The following is an 11,903-nucleotide window of genomic DNA, read 5'->3' on the forward strand; positions in this document are numbered from 1 at the left end:
AGTCTGTCTGTAGCCGCAGGGGCAGTTCGGGTCGTCTCTGGCTCCCCAGCAATGGAACATAGCGGCGCACCAGCCATGGCCTGTTCCATAGCGATTGAGGAGAGCCCAATCATAATGTGCTAGGTCAAAGCCGGGTTGACGCTTGCAGGGGTCTGTGATGAGGTGTTTGTTCTTTACCTCAGCTGACTGTCAACTCTGTTTCCAAGAGTCTGGAACAGAGAAGTTCAGTGTAGGCGTAGGAGACCAGATTGGATGACGAGACGTCAAGCGTTGGACAGGGTGGGCGAAGATATCCGCGTATATTGGCAGGTCCGGTCGAGCGTAGACGTGGGAAATGAACTTAGATGATGCCGCATCCCGAAGAATATTTGGCGGGGCGATGTTGCTAAGAACTGGCAGCCATGGAACCGGGGTGGAACGGATGGTTCCAGAAATTATCCTCATGGAGGAATATAATTTGGAATCGACCAAGTGGACATGGGGGCTACGGAACCATACTGGGGCACAGTATTCTGCAGTGGAATAGCATAATGCCAGAGATGATGGTCGTAGTGTGGAAGTGCTCGCGCCCCATGAGGAGCTGGCCAGTCTTGCAATGATGTTATTCCTCGCGTCCACCTTTGCTGCAGTTTTTATGAGATGTTCGTGAAATGACAGAGTGCAATCGAGAGTAACGCCAAGATAGACTGGCTGGGCTTCATGCCGGATTCTCGTATCGCCAAGCTGCACATGAAGCTCATGTGAGGCCGAGGCATGGTGTAGATGGAAAACAGATGATACCGTTTTTGCAGTGCTAGGGATTAGTCAACATTTTTTACAGTAATCAGATATCAGAGACATGTCTTTCGTGAGTGTTTCCTCGAGGATGTCGAACATAGTACAGTAAATCCTAACCATGGGATTTTCAAAGTAAACCAAGCTCCCAAATAACTTGGGTACAAAAATAAGTTGCTGGTGTATTTCACCAAAGTATTTGGTGTATTTCACCAAAGTAAAAGACTCTGGGGTGGGGGCAGGGAAGTACAGGTCCAAAAAGGATGACAGAAGACCTAGTGGGGGTTGTATCGTTATGTGGAAAACTGAGAAATGTTATGCATGTACAAACTACTGTATTTACTGTCAAATGTAAAACATTAATCCCCCAATAAAGAAATTTTTAAAAAGAAAAAGAAAGAAAAAAAAAGAATTTTAGTACATACCCCCAAAGCAAGGAAATATTAAAGGAAAAATAAAATATATCTATTGGCTACTTAAACTCTAAAGACAACAAAGAACCTTTCTCATTATATTTAAAATTTGTATTTTTCCCAGACCTGGAACTTCTGGGACTTTGCTTGTATTGCTTTATGCTTTTCCTCTTGATCCCCTGCCCTGTGATACTGCCTCTGATGACCTCAACTAAATCAATTCAAGGAGTGGTGCCAACACACCACATTTCACTTCAGACTGTATCCAGAACTGCCAAGCCTGAGGTGACAACCCTCCGACTCAAATACTCTGATGAGATCTTTCCTAACACATGGGACTCCCTAGTCCCCTTTCAAATAGTACATTCCCTAACAAAGTTACAGACCAGGCCCTAAAAGACACATGTATCCATATGTTAGTTATATACCTCAAAGTAAAAGTGCTCAATAGCCTGCTGTGAGTAGACTTAAGACTCAATAAGTACAACATCCAATTAAAAAGACCCAAAGAAGACGGCATAAAGTACTTAATCAAATATTTACTATTTAGGGCTTGGGGCAATGGTGCAACCGGTTAAGCGCGCATAGTACTAAGTGCAAGGATCCCCTTAAGGATCCAGGTTCAAACCCTCAGCTCCCCACCTGCAGAAGGGAAGCTTCCCAAGCTGTAAAACAAGTCTGCAAGTATCTATCTTTTTCTCTTCCTATCTTCTCCTCACCTCTAAATTTCTCTCTGTTTTATCCAATATGATGGGGGGGAAGGGGGAACCACTAGAAGCAGTGGTTTTGTAGTGCTGGCACTGAGCCCCAGTGATAACTATGGAAGCCAAAAACAAAACAAAACAAACACCCTTCTCTAGACACCCTCCTCTCCTAACCCCTACTTCACTTGCTCCAATCACTTTAAGTCTAACCTTGTCAAATAAAGTAAGTATGACAAAAGTTGGATAAGGGCAAGAGATTGGCATACTGTAATTAGGGCCTTTTTGGTCAATACCAGGCCACCCTATCATCTGGGACTCTAGTCAGGAAATCCTTGAGTTTCCACATAGATATGATGGACTTAGATCTCTAATATATCACTCTTCTTACCATTACTGGTTATTTTTATCAGGAACATCATCATAAGCCCTCTGTGGACCTCTATAGGAACTTGCTCTTACTATAGAGCAGCAGTGGTAGGGATTGTCCCACTCTCTGAAGGGAGGCTGAATCAGCCTCCTATGAAACTCCAGGAAGATTGATCCTAAAATGAGTGCAGGCTAGAACATCCCTAGATGTGACCATGGACTGTGAACAGAGACTAACAGGGATGCAGAGGTTATACAGACTTACGTGCTAAATATGAATATATATGGGCCCTGCTCCTGGTGGACATTTTTATTTTTTTTGTCCTTATTTGATAGGGCAAAAAGAAATTGACAGAGAATGGGAAGATAGAGAGGGAGAGAGACACCTATAGTACTTCATTGCTCTTGAAGCTTTCCTCGTTCAGGTGGGGAGCAACAGCTCCAACCCAGGTCCTTGCACATGGTAATGTAAATGCTTAACAAGATATGCCACCAAGCACTCAACACATGTGAATTTTTATGCAATTAGTTTCTACATTTAATGAATCACCATTGTGTTCATCTTGAAAACATGATAGCAATAACATCATTGAATTTCAAATTAGATTTCTTTTTACAATTGTTTTAATGCATTTTCTTGGCCTTGTGAATAGGAAATACCACTGCCTGGGGTCTTTTTTTCTTTTTTTTTTTTTCATTTAATTTTTTATTTGGGAGAGAGAGAGAGAAGGAGAGGGAGAGGGGAAGGGAGAGGGAGAGGGAGAGAGAGAGAGAACAAGGATAACACAGCATCTTCCATCACCAATGCCCCCCACCCCCGACTCCACTGCTCATGGTGCTTTCACGTAGTGTCAAGGTTCAAACTCATGCATAGTTGTCATGCATAGTGAAGTTTTCACTATCATGGGTGAACTATCTGCTAGCTTCATATTAGTTTTTATAGTGGGTACTCAGGTATTATAGCAGAGAAAAATTAATCTTGAGTTTCAATTATAATGCCATCTGTTTCCACCCTAGTAATTACAGTGCTTGTTTATGCTGTTTGCATACCAAAGGTGCAAGGTTTTTATTTTCCAGGTATTATGTCATTCTTGAATTTGAAAAGATATGTCCTAGTCTCTAGAAGTCTTTAGTATTCTAAAAATTCAGACTTCAAACTAATGTGAAATATGCAGTTACTAAAATTAGAAACTTAGTAGAACTTAAACACCACATATTTTGTTCTTGTTAAATATTTTACACAGTGCCAGAGACATAGTAGGGACTCGTTAATTATTTGAAGTTTAATGATGAAATAAATGGATAATTTAGCATAAATATATATGAGAGAAAAATCATTGCAAAACTGTGACCTGCATATAACTAGAAATTTTACTACCTATCACTTCAGGGTATGGGGAAGTTTTTTTCATCTACAAATCACATTGTTTTTGTCTTCTCTGCACCAATTTTTTTATTACTTTCTGCCCACGAGCAAATTCCATTATGGTATCTCCCTTCAATTTAGATACAAAAATACTCGAGAACATTTCTTGCCCCGTTTCCAACACTGCAAGATAAGGCAAACATTTTTATAATGGCTATGTGCTAATAGTTTTAAATAAATTACAAAGGATGAAAAGAGTAGAAGTGAGGGGGTAGGAGGTGATGAAAATGGCTTTATTTTCATTTTCTTTTTATAGATAGAAAACTTTCAGCAAAGTTCCACTCACAGATTGACAAAATATCCCACGTTACACTATTTACTACTTAGTAAATGGTGGTTTTTCCTTAAATATAATAATTATATAAACTGATACCACATATTTCCAGAGGTTAACTAGAAATAAACAGAACTCAACACTGATTTTATAGTTATATCCATGCAAGAGTGAAGATGATAAAAATATTACCAGTATACAATTAAATATTAATTTATTGTACTGATTCCACATATAGATTCTTGTCTTATTCTTGGAGCAGTTAATGGGACTAAGATCAAACACTCTTTGGCAATAAAAATTTATAAAATGAATATTTTATATTCATTTTATGAATGCAGATATAATTTTTATGAATGCAGATATATTTTATATTCATTTTATGAATGCAGATATAATTTTAAACTAATAATATACCTGCATATTAATTTGAAATATAAATGATCACATTCACATATACTTGGGGTATTGCAGACAACATATATTGTGTTATTGCTGATTTTCTGTATGTATATATATATATTTTTTTAACTTGTTATGCCATATTTTCTTTTTTTTTTTTTTTAAAGAAAGACAGACTGCCACATGCAGTGCCTCGTTTGGATGTGTCTGGAGTCTTGGAAGCTTGACTACTCTATGTTCTCCTACAAATGGACCTTAAGAGTTTGTCTGGGTTGGGAGTTGGGCGGTAGCGCAGCGGGTTAAGCGCAGGTGGCACAAAGTGCAAGGACTGGAGTAAGGGTCCCGGTTTGAGCCCCCCGGCTCCCCACCTGCAGGGGAGTCACTTCACAGGTGGTGAAGCAGGTCTGTAGGTGTCTATCTTTCTCTCCCCCTCTCTGTCTTCCCCTCCTTTCACCATTTCTCTCTGTCCTATCCAAAAATGATGACATCAAGAACAACAATAATAACTACAATAATAAAGCAATCAGGGCAACAAAAAGGAATAAATAAATAAATATTTTTAAAAATCTTTAAAAAAAAAAGTTTGTCTGTAGGTTCTAGCAGGGGAGCACAGCTACTCATATAACCTCAACCAAAGACTGGTCTGTCCCTATTTGGGAAAGGCACTCCTCTTTGACCAAGCATGCAGCTTGGGAGGGACACACATGGAGCAGTGAGGGAGGAAAGGACACCTGCCTAGCCAGCCAGATCAGCTGAATAAACCCTGGCGATCAATGGGGTGACAGATGTCACAGCCAGATTGCCCTCACATACTTAGCAGAAAAATGTACCTGTGTAAGATAAAAATGCACATGAAAACTAGTCAAACTTGTCATATACTAAAGTACTTGTCAAATATCTGTTGAATAATAAGAGTATAGAAATCTACATTTCAGCAAAATATTATCTATACAAAATATTATCTGTATTCCACAATAAACATTTTGAACTAATCTTTCCTAAAACTTGACAAAAAAAAATCAAAGACAACGGAACTACTTACTTTCTAAATTACCATTTTATTTTCTTGGTCAAACAATCTCACCTTGTAGGTTAGAATTAGGTGTTGACTAAAAGTACTTCTTATTACCCTGAAAGAAGAACTGTCAGCAAGACTTGCAAAGATCTCCTCAGACACTCCTTGTTTAATCTTCAGTACACAAATGAATAATTGAATAATCCCATCATTACTGTGCCTTGCTTCTGTTTGAGTTTTGGAATTCATATCAGTAACACTCATCTTGAAGGTTGCTAATCTCTTTTCAGCACTAGCAGATAAGGCTAGTTTAGCTCAGTGTTTCAATAATTGATGAATAATTAGAAAATGAGATCCAGAAACACTAAATACTAATTATAATTTAATTTATATCCACGTTTATGAATTTTTACATATGTCAGCAAGTAACTGAAGTAGCAATTGGCTTTTATTCCACTTTTTGCTGTAGACATTTCATAATAAAGTTATTCCAAACTAGAAATTCAAAGTGAGTATTTAGTTGCCAAAATGTTACAGATGAAAAAGTATTTCATCTACAGCTTAGTAATTTAATTTTTTTTTTTTATTGAGTGAATCTCTAAGCTCTGGCATCTGTACTAAAAATTTTAAAAACAACTGAAATCAGTAGTATCAGGACATATGTCATAGAAATACAATAATGACTACTGTTATCTTTCTTAGTTATCTGCTTTTTATTAGTGTCCTCATTTAGCTGTGCTGGCTTTCAGTAATACAAACTAGCAAATCTATCAAATACCATTATCTGTGATGTATTACTGGTTGCTCTAGTACTATAGATAAACAATAAAGAGACAGATTTTATTATAATAGTACAAGTTTGTTAGTAGAAAGAGTTAAAAGTAAATACAATTACATAAATTTTGGAAGCCAAACTAAAGGAATCACAAATCAATACTATGATTACAATGGGACAATATTTACATACATTCTTTGGTATTTTTTTTGAAATTTTAATTTATTCATTTATTTATAAAAAGGAAACATTACAAAACCATAAGATAAGAGGGGTACAACTCCACACAATTCTACCACCAGAACTCTGTATCACATCCCATCCCTGGATAGCTTTCCTATTTTTTAACCCTCTGGGAATATGGACCCCAGGTCATTACAGGGTACAGAAGGTGGAAGGCCTGGCTTCTGTAATTGCTTCCCAGCTGAACATGGGCATTGACAGGTCAATCCATACTCCCAGCCTGCCTCGCTCTTTCCCTAGTGGGTGGGATTCTGGGGAATCAGAGCTCCAGGACACACTGATGGGGTTGTCTGTCCAGGGAAGTCTGGTTGGCATCATGCTAACATCTGGAACCTGGTGGCTGAAAAGAGAGTTAACATATAAGCCAAACAAGTTGTTGACCAATCATGAACCTAAAGGCTGGAGTAGTGCAGATGAAGAGTGTGTGTGTGTGTGTGGGGGGGGGGGGGGGTCTCTGTTCTGTAGATAGCTAGTAGGTATATTTTAGTTATATTACAAAGGGCCAGTGGGTATACTAGATTTTTTTTTCCTGAGCCTGAAATCTGATATGCAGGTAGATCCTAGTTATTGTCTGGGGAGATACTGTCATGGCTGGAAAAAGGACCAGAAAGCTGGATCAGGGAAGAGAGTAGCTCCCAAATATGGGAAAGGTGTATAAATATTGTTGACTATAAACCACAAATTAGGGCAAAATATATACCTGAAAACAAAAGTACACAATAGTCTACAGTGAGTCAGTATAAAGTTCATAATGAAATAGTGTCTACTTAGATACCCTCTTCACCTATTTCCTATTATACTTCCCTCAGTCACTCCCAAGATATCCTTATCAAAGCAAGGACTGCAAAAGCTGAGTAAGGGCAAGAGACTGGCATACTTTAAGAATGACTCTTTAGTCACTATCAGGCCACCCCATCAGCGGGGCCCTATTCAAGGAGTCCTGAGATTCCCAAAAAACATGATGGGCCTAGACCTCGATTCAGTCCCTCTCTATATATTGTCACCAGTCATCTCTATCAGCAACAACAAAATAGATGCCTTTGTGGACCCCCATAAGACTTTGGATCAATAATGATAGAGAGTGTTCCATCCTCTGAAGGGAGGATGGGCAACATACTCTATGCTAAACCTGAGGAAGATGGGTCCTGATACTGGGGAAGCTTGGAACGTTCTTTCTGATGACCACAGAATGTGAGCTGAGATCTACAGGGATGCAGAGATCACATATGTTCCTAAGCTGAATATGGGCCTGGTATTTTTAAGTACATAGGGTTTTGGAATGAGCATGTGTTATAAGAAATACCTTGATCCAGCTTTCTAGCCCTTTTTCCAGCCATGACACTATCTCACCAGACAATAACTTGGGTCCACCTGCATATCAGAGGTCAGGCTCAGGAAAAAACTGATATGGTCATGAGCCCTTTAGAATATAACTAAAACAGGCCTACTAAAATAGACCCCAAATTTTCATCTGCAATATTGAAGCTTTTAGGTTCATGACTAGTCAACAATGTGTTTGGCTTTATATGTTAACTCTTTTTTCAGCCACCAGGTTCCAGATGCTAGCATGATGCCAAATGGACATCCCTGGGCAGATGAACCTACCAATGTGTCCTGGAGCCCTGCTTCCCAGAGCCCTGCCCCACTAGGGAAGAGAGAGACAAGCTGGGAGTACAATTCAACCTGTCAATGCCCATGTTCAGTGGGGAAGCAATTACAGAAGCCAGACCTTCCACCTTCTGCACCCCATAATGACCCTGGGTCCATATTCCCAGAGGGTTAATGAATACAAAAGCCATCATGGGAGGGTATGGGATATGGAGTTCTGGTGGTGGGAACTGTGTGGAGTTGTACCCCTCTTATCCTAAGATTTTAAGTAAAAATTAAATATATATATATAGATAATTATTTTTTTGAAAAAAAAAATACCTTGATCACATGAAGAGAGTCATGACCTCTTCTTGTTATTTAAATGAGTTCTTTAGAATATTTTACTACGTAAGTATAGAGGACTGCATTATATCTCAATGCTTTTCAGCTATCAAATTGCAGATGTTACCATTATACCAATCTGACTTTCCTAGGCAGACAACCTCACCAATGTGTCCTGGAACTGGCCCTCTCTGGAATCCTGCCCCAGTAGGAACAGATAGAAACATGCTGGGCCCCAGGTGATGGAATGGCCTGGTAGTGACTAAAGAATCATCATTAAAGTATGCCAGTCTCTTGCCCTTATTCGGTTTTGTAGCCCTTATTTTGTCTAACATGCTTGCCTTTAGAGTTATTGAGGGACATGTAATAGGAAGTAGGTCAGGAGGGTATCTAGGTCTAAGTAGAAACTGTTTCTTAGGTACTTTAAGGTATCTTTTTTAGGTCTTTCTACTTGCTTGCTTCATTTATTGACTCACTGCAAATTACTGTGAACTTTTACTTTAAGGTATATGTTTTCCCCTAACTTATGGACTTCTGTACATATGCCCTATCTCATGGGCTCTCATAAATATCTAGTCAGAGACTCCTGGGATTCCCACACAGTCATGATGGGCCTAGACCTCTAACAGATCCCTCTCTCCACTGTTACTGGTCATCTCCATCAGGAACAACAAACATAATGAACCCCTTTGTGATCCCCACAGGAGCTTGCACTCAATGTGGATCAATAATGATAGGGAATGTTCCCTTCTCCAAAGGGAGGTTGGACAACATACTCTATTTACTACCCAACGAAGATCGGTCCTAAAAGTATTGCAGCCTGGAATGTTCCTACCAGTGACCACAGAATGAGATATCAGACCTACAGGGATACAGAGGTTACATAGGCTCCTAAGCTGAATATGGGCTCCAGCTCAAATCAATGGGGTTTACAGTTAATAATATTTATGTACTTTCTCCATATTTGGGAGCTACTCTCTTCCCTGATCCAGTTTTCCAGTCCTTTTTCCAACTATGACATCATCTCCCCAGACAATAACCTGGGTCCACTTGCATACTGCACAGGCAAAAACTAATAAAGTCATGAGCCCCTTGAAATATACCTAAAATAGAACTACTAGCTTTTTCCAAAACCGAGACCCCAAATCTTCATCTGCAATATTCTTGCCTTTAGGTTCATAACTAGTCAACAATTTGTTCTCCTTTATTTCTTAACTCTTTTTCATCTACCAGGTTCCAGATGCTACCATGATGCCAACCTGACTTCCGTGGGCAGAGGACCCCACCAATGTGTCCTGGAGCCTCATCTCCCCAGCCCCACTAGGGAAAGAGACAGAGTGAGAGTATGAATAGACCTGCCAATACCCATGTTCAGCAGAGAAGCAATTACAGAAGCCAGATCTTCCACCTTTTGTACCTCATAATGATTCTTGGACCATAGTTCCAGAGAGATAAATAGGGAAACTATCAAGGGAGGGGTTTGAGTATGGAGCTCTGGGGGTGGGCACTGTGTGGAAATGTACCCCTCTTATCCTATGGTTTTGTCAGTATTTCAATTTTGTAAATAAAAATTTAAAAAATAGTTTACATTAAAAAAAAGAAAGAAAAGGAAAGGAAAGGAAATAATAATAAAAAAAAGAGGCTGGGAGTATGGATCAATCTGCCAATGCCCATGTGTCCAGCAGAGAAACAATTACAGAAGCCAGGCCTTCCACCTTCTGTGCCCCATAATGACCCTGGGTCCATACTCCCAGAGGGATAAAGAATAGGAAAACTATCAAGGGAGAGGATGGTATATGGAGGGCTGGTGGTGGGAACTGTGTGGACTTGTACCTGTCTTATCTTACAGTCTTGTCAAACATTATAAAGAAATAATTAATTTTTTAAAAGTATAAAGGACTGCAAAATTTACCACTATGAAACATGAGTCTATGACTTTATGGGGGTGAATGGTTTGTAGTATATTTGTTGATGTTTGTCTGCAAAGCACTTTTACCCCAACTTAGCTCCTTTTCACTGCCATGCACCAAAACCTCCAACCACCCCCTCCTCTTCCTTTACCCTCCTTTCCCATATCCCTTTGCTTATATGCAATATACCACTCAGAGCATGACTTATTTTTATATGGATATTTTCCTAGTTAATTTTTCTTATCTTTTTTGATTTGGGCATATGCCCACTAATCCTGATGGGAAGGGATGAACATAGATCTTTATAAAATAAAGTGACCTTCTGTGATTAATTTTTTTTCAATTTTTTTTTTACCAGAGCACTGCTCAGCTCTGGCTTATGGTGGTGCAGGGGATTGAACCTGGGACTTTGGAACCTCAGGCATGAGAGTCTCTTTGCATAACCATTATGCTATCTACCCCTGCCTGATTAATATTTTTAATGTTTTCCAAAAGGAAAATTTTCTCTCAAACTGGAAAAATAACTCACTTGGATAGTATGCAGCTCTGCCATGTGAGTGACCCAGGCTCAAGCCCAGCCCCCAACACATTGAAGGAGCTTCAGTGATGTGATCTCTTTAATTATGTCATTTCTATTTCTTTCTAATGATGATAATAATAATAATAATAATAAATCAGTCTGATACTTGAATTTTGTTTTAAAAGTGTTTTAAATTTATAAATATAATTATTAGTATGTTAGTAAATATTTTAGTACATATTGAAATATAATCTGTTATTCAAGGTGGTGGATCACTCTGTTAAGCACACATAGTACTATGCACAAGGACCCAGGTTCAAGCACTGGCTTCCCATCTGCCATGGGGACACTTCAAAATTTCTCAATTTCTCTCTGTCTTGTCAAATAATAAAGGAAATAAAAGGGAAAAATGGCCTCCAGGAGTGGTGGATTCATAGGGCCAGAACCACGCTCCAATGATAACCCTGGAGACAAATAAAAAACAATAATAATTTGCCAATCAGAAATCAGTTAAAACATTTTTTTAATCACATGTAGCATTTTATTAGTCCAAAGGATATATAATATACTATATCTAATTATCACCACAAAAAGTTATGGGCAACATTTTTAATTCTCTAAAGTTTAACTTATTGGGCGCTGGGCAGTAGTACAGCAGGTTAATCACACATGGTACAAAGTACAATGGGCTGGAGTAAGGATCCTGTTGGAGGCCTTCGCTTCCCACCTGCAGAGAGGGTTCACCTCACAAGTAGTGAAGCAGGTCTGCAGGTACCTTTCCTCCTCTCTATCTTCCCCTCCTCTCTCAATTTCTCTCTGTCCTATCCAACAACAACAGCTATGACAACAATAACAACTACAACAAGGGCAAAAAAATGGGAAAAATGGCCTCAAGAGCAGTGGATTTTAGTACTGTAGGCACAGAGCCCCAATGACAGCCCTGGAGGCAAAAAAAAAAAAAAAAGGTTTAACTTATTTATGGAATTAAGACATCCATGGATAAGTTATTTGATTTTTTTTTCCACCAGTGTTATTGTAGGGGTTAGTCCCTACATGATGAACCCACCACTCCTCGCAGTCATTTTTCCTTTATTTTTTGTTTTACTTTTTTATTAGATATGACAGAGAAATTGAGAGGGGATGGAGAAG

At 39.0% G+C, this 11,903-nt stretch overlaps 1 protein-coding gene across 1 annotated transcript in view; it reads right to left on the bottom strand.

Moving 5' to 3' along the window:
• SGCZ (sarcoglycan zeta) overlaps nucleotides 1-11,903 on the bottom strand; it is a 375,824-nt gene that overhangs the window by 18,828 nt on the left and 345,093 nt on the right. The window lies entirely within an intron of this gene.

Source organism: Erinaceus europaeus, chromosome 2 (genome assembly GCF_950295315.1).
Source record: "Erinaceus europaeus chromosome 2, mEriEur2.1, whole genome shotgun sequence".
NCBI lineage: Eukaryota > Metazoa > Chordata > Mammalia > Eulipotyphla > Erinaceidae > Erinaceus > Erinaceus europaeus.